Below are 5,710 nucleotides of genomic sequence, written 5' to 3'. Positions count from 1 at the left end.
AATAAGAAGCCCAAGGCTGCGTCCACGGCTACTCTTCTGTGCACAGTTGCATTTAGCAGGAAACTTCTGGAAGCAAGATGCTCGAATGCAAAGAAAGCGAGGGCCTAGGATGAGGGTGTCAGGCGGGTCTGCGAGTGTTATTTCGTGGGGGTGGGGGGGACCTTCTTCAAGTCCCACCACCTAGACTAGCGTGTGCGTCTCTCGCTAGAGTAGCCCGGGAGCCGGGGAGAGGGCGCAGGGCCGCGGCTAAGCCGAGCAGGCGGCGGGGTCGGGGTCGGGGTCGGGGTCGGGGTCGGGGCCGGGGCTGGGGTCGGGGTCCCGCGCACTCGCACTGTGTCGCCTCCGCACGGGGCCTCCGGGGACGCGGGCGGCTGTGCCCACGTGGCCGCAGGTGCGAGAGGCTTGCGGGGCGCCGGGCCTGGGCCCACGCGGGCACGGGGGTGGGGATGGGGGTGGGGGATGGGGGGTGGGCCTCCGCGCCCCAGCCCCGCGCAACCCCGCGTCGCCGGACTCAGGGCGGGGGGGCAGCTCGGCAGCTCGGAGGGAAAGCCTTTCGTTCCACAGATGAGGTCACGGAGGCCGCGGGGTCCCCCCTCTTCCCGGGGTGCCGGAGGCGCTCGGGCCTGAGGACCGTGCACTGGGCGCCGCCTGCTCAGGTGGGCCTCCCCGGGCTCCCCTGCCGGCGCCACGGGGCCACCTGGGCCGGGAGGGACTCGGCTTCGGCCTCCACGGCGGGGGGCGGGGCGGGAGGTCTGGGGGGGGGGGCGGGACGGGCAGGGGCGGGGTGGGAGGTCTGGGGGCAGCGGGAGGGGCAGGGGTGGGGGCGGGATGGGAGTGGGGTGGGGGCGGCGCGGGAGGTCCGCTGGGGGCGGGACGGGCAGGGGCGGGATGGGAGGTCCGCGGGGGCCGGGACCGGCAGGGGTTGGGGCGGGAGGTCCGCGGGGGGTGGGACGGGGCAGGGACGGGGTGGGAGGTCTGCGGGCGGCGGGAGGGGCAGGGGCGGGGCGGGATGGGAGGTCCGCGGGGTGCGGGACGCGGCAGCGGTGCGGCAGGAGGTCGGCGGGGGACGGGCAGGGGTGGGGGTGGGAGGTCGGCGGGGAGCGGGCCGGGCAGGGGTGGGGGCGGGAGGTCGGCGGGGGGCGGGATGGGGCAGGGGCGGGATGGGGCAGCGGCGGGAGGTCCGCGGGGGGGCAGGATGAGGCAGGGGCGGGACGTCCGCGGGGGGGGGGGGCCGGGGAGGTGGATGGCGGGGCGGGAGGTCCGGAGGTCGGCGGCGGGAGGTCGGTGGCGGGGCGGGGCGGGGCGGGTGGGCGCGGGCGGTCGGGGGTGGGGTGCGGTGGGGGTCGCGGGGCGGGAGGGCGGCGGCGGCACGTGCCGAGCCCGGGGGAGGGCACCGCCACCGCCCCTCAGCGCAGCCCCAGCTCGGGACGGCCCGATGCGCGCACCGGGGGGCCCGCCCGGCAGCCTCTCTCGGCAGCCGCCGTCCGTCCGGGCTCCGCTAGTGGTTTCGGGGCGCGGGGACAAGGGGAGCGTGGTGGAGGGGTGGAGGGGGCGGGCGGGCAGGGAGCCGCGGGAGTCGGCGGCGCCCGAGGAGAGGAGCGTCCCGCGCGCACGGGCCGCGGCGTCAAAGCGGCGGTGACCTGCCTGGCGCGGCGTGAACAAGGCGGACAAATCCCCGGGAGCTTAGGAAACATCTGCTCCTCACGTCGGAGGCAGAAACCTGACCGTAACGCGGGGAACGCCAGGATGGAATCGCTCCCTTTCTCCGCAGGCATCAAGGTGGGCCCGGCCCCGAGAGCCAGGCCGCAGCTCAGGACCAGTTCTGTGCACTGCGTGCAGGTCGGCTTTGCCCGTCTCCTCTGTGAGTCTGGAATCTTCCCCCTCTGCCGGGCCGACCGGTCGGGGTCCCCTCTGCTGGGCCTCAGTGGGGAGTATTTCAGTGAATATTAGAGTATTTGAGTCAGTCTTTGTTTCCTGTAGGGAGCCTGATGGGGGCCGCGATCCCAGGACCCGGGATCATGACCTGGGCAGAAGGCAGAGGCTCAACCACGGAGCCACCCAGGTGCCCCTTGAGGTCAGTATTGGAGTCAGGAGAAAGGGCACGAAGAAGGTGAACGGCATCAGGAGTAGGAGCTGGTCAGCGGGCGGGGTCAGAACCCCTGGGTGTGGGGGCCTGGTGATGGGGAAGGGGCAAAGAGCAACCAAGAGTTGAAGTCAGGAGTCCAGGAGATCAGAATTGGGTTGTTGATCGGATAGCAGGAATCTTCTCCGAGGCGCATGAGGAAGCACCATGGCTGAGGCCTAGCGTGTGACCTGCTGACTTCCAGCAAGGTCTTACACATGAGGACGGCAAATAGGTGATGACGTCTTACATCTTGCTTGCCGATCCCGACTGAATGGTGATGGCCATGTGATGTGCGGTGTTCAGGAGGGTCGATCCTGGGGTTGAAAGATGCTGTGTTCATGGGTGATGTCTGCTGTAAATAGGTCAAAGACTACTTACTGCCGTATATTTCCTATTCCTACTTTGATGGTCTCTCCTGATATTCCTTATTGCATCCACCTAGGTGCCCGGTTCACCCATAATCTGAGTTCCGAACAGGTGCTGTGCTGCTGGTCCTAGTCATGGGACTGCCGTGGAGATGAGAAACCTCCTACCATTGACTCCCTGGAGTGCAGTCTCAGATCTGTTCTCTTAATATACTATTAGTTTCAGCAGCGAAGGGTATCGTGTGTATAAAATCTTTTAGGCAGAAAATAATAGGTAGTTTCAAGGTTTAGAGGCTGTGCCTGGTTGTAGGCCACTGTCTGCCACGTGGTCATGGGTCCTTCTCTTTGAGGAGCATGAATAGCCTGGGAACCTTGTGGATGGTGATTAGTGAGGAAGCAAGGTGGTTCATGCCATGCTGCTTGCCCTACCTGGGGATAAACTCGGGCTTTTCCAGATTAATAAGGAGCGGATAGGTAATAAGCAGTTGGTAAGTGAAATGAACTCTGTTAGGCACGCGTCACAAGGCAAGTATGACCCAGTCCCTGCCCTCCTGGGGCTTCTACTTGAGGGAGTGAATGTGGCAGTGGAGTTGAGGAAGGATGGGTAGGAAAAATTAGTGATAAATGGAAAATGGCTGGTGAGAAGGACCAGTGTCGTGGACTACTTAGTGCCTTTGGTCGTGGTGGTATGGACTCAGTTGTGCTAGGTGGGGGTGGGGCCCGGGAGGGAGAAATCCATATTTCTTCTTCATTTCATCTGCACACATGAGTTTGATCAGAGTTGCAACTTCGAACTTACAGATTTTTTTTTTTTCCTGAGGGCAGGTGTCAAAATCCACTCATCTAGGAAACTGTGTAGAGGTAAGCACCTGGGATTGGACCTGGATGGTTCTCTGACTGCTTCATAGCATGACTTTGGGCAAATTACTTATCCCTTTGAGCTCCATTTCTTTTTCAAATCAGTGAGGCGGGGTAGTAGTGTCTGCTTTGCCATCTAATAGGATTGAAAAGCATTACCATGTTTGAAAGTGATTTATAGATTGTAAAGCCCTATATAAGTGCAAAGGTTTTTTATTGTGACATTAGACACAGATAATCGTTAGGTACCACATGCATACCTATTGCATTAAAATATGAAAAACGGATCTCTCGTGAATGGGTTGTTGGCTCCATGTTTTATTTAACCGATCTAGAATCCATGGAAGCATTCTCTTCCGCTGTTTGATGACAGGGAGCTCCCAGTCAGCAGTGACGACCTCTGAGAACTCCCCTCTGGCCCTGCATGGGCTGGTTGTCCCACGGAGAGAGGGGCTTGCATTTTCGGATGGATGGGCAAGTGAAGGGTGCAGTCTTGGATTGAAACCTGGAGCAGAGCTCATTGGCCCACGGAGGCCTTGCTCTCTTGGCTAGTTCTTGTCAACTCACTGAGCCAGCCGGACAGAGGCATGACCAGCACGGAGGCTGGTTGTTTGGAGCTTGCTTTATTCCAGCGTGTGACTCCCTTCCCTGTAGTGTTACCAGGACTCAGTTCTTGTTCGCAGACATCAGGGAATTTCACTGCGAATTCAGTTTAGCTAATTTGGGCAGAAAAGGGTATTGTCCCGTGTGAGTCAAAGGCTCTGCAATTTGGAGCAAATGTGCTTTGAGCTTAGATCACATGCTGTGCTGGCAACTCGTTTTAACTTTTAATTCTTATAGTTAGGAGAAAAAAAAAGATTTCAAATGTCATTGGCTGTAACGATTAGCTTCAGTGAGGGATTCTATCTATGGCTATTTGCTTCAAAGCCTTAATTGGCTGAAGCCTGTATATTTGATCGTTAACAAAATGGTCTCTTTTCTATCATGCTAATAATTTTGTTTAATAGAAATGCGGCTTTGGTTTCTTCCGGGGCTACGTTGCTATTTTTCTGGCACTGAGTTGTGTTGCTTTAAGGTTTTGCCACATATGAGACATGGCGGAGTTCCATCTTGGAAGTCTCCAAACTTGGGCCTGCTCAAAAGGATGGGACTGGAAGGAATATTCTTGGCCCAGCTGCAGGAAGCAGTTTGTTTAGATCAGACCAAAACAAAGAGGTTGGCTTATGTGGAAACTTTATACCTGTCCCACATGTTTTAGACACTTCTGAAAAAACAAACAGCTCCATATTTGCAATTACAAGGTCAAAAAGTCACATGTTGGCCCCAGTGCCAATTCAGTGGAGTCCTCAAACAGTCAACGCTGGTGTTGTTAAGTAAGAGTATATGTTGTGGCCACTTAACCAGGCTCCACACCTGGAAAAAATAAAAAATTCAAGAACGCAAGCAAAGTGAATTTGAAACCAGAGCGGGCTCTAGTGACTGTGTTCAGACTCTGAGCTCCTGAGCTGTCTCTACATTCCAGGCTTGGAGGGATATTTGAAAAGCATGCATCATTATGGGCAGAGTCTCCTGAATCCATATCTCAGGGGCAGGATTAACACCATGCAACACCCTGTGTAGACCCGGATTCTTCCTTGAACTATGTGCTCATGAAAGGTGTCCAGGGACTATCTTTTTCTTCCTCGTCTGTCGTAAACCAGCTGGTTCATCTCCTGATATTCAATATGCTCCCCCCCACCTTTTCAGATATGTCAATGCACAAAAGAGGCTCGTGAAGGGGAACAGCTGCCCGGATACCAGCAGGAGCTGCTGCGGCTACAGATTTGAGGCGCACACCTGCGTGGAGTTGGGTGACAGAGGATTTGTCAGGGAAGGGCGGATCATGCAACATCAGGGCTCTAAAGCCAGAGGGATGGATGGCTCTGGGGTGGCAAATTGGATCCCCTGCTGCTCACCTGGAGGTCATGGGATCACACCTGACTTGAATTAGTCAGAAAGATTCCAGGTTGAGGGTTAGTTGGTGGTTTATGAATGAAATGATTAGCTGGTTGTAGCAGGTCCTAATAAACAGATTGTCTGTATCAGTGACATCTATTCAATGAGCCACCAATAAGTGGTATCCCTGAAGCCCTCATGTGGGAGGGGGCGGGATTGATGAGGTCTGCAACAGTCCTGTGAAGGCTGTGACAAAATGGGAACAGTGGGAGAGTGGGCACTTAGAGGCCCCAGGGCCCAGCCATGTGCCCTCCAGTCTGGGGAGGTGGGGAAGATCAAGATGAGTACTTGAGGGAGAGTGAGAAGGAATGACCATAGGGTAGAAGGAAAACTGGATGGGAGCTGTGGCCCGGAAACCAAGTGAGCA

General features: G+C 57.5%; 1 long non-coding RNA gene across 1 annotated transcript; it reads left to right on the top strand.

Moving 5' to 3' along the window:
- Positions 1–1,642: 1,642 nt before the first annotated feature.
- LOC144305859 (uncharacterized) lies at positions 1,643–5,403 on the top strand. The gene is made up of 4 exons (XR_013372882.1): positions 1,643–1,861; positions 1,981–2,074; positions 3,316–3,351; positions 5,095–5,403. It is a non-coding gene; the product is annotated as an uncharacterized LOC144305859 (long non-coding RNA).
- Positions 5,404–5,710: the final 307 nt, after the last annotated feature.

Source organism: Canis aureus, chromosome 36, assembly GCF_053574225.1.
Source record: "Canis aureus isolate CA01 chromosome 36, VMU_Caureus_v.1.0, whole genome shotgun sequence".
Classification (NCBI taxonomy): Eukaryota; Metazoa; Chordata; class Mammalia; order Carnivora; family Canidae; genus Canis; species Canis aureus.
Note: the sequence above shows the minus strand (reverse complement) of the source record. Positions and strands in the feature narration are given on the sequence as shown.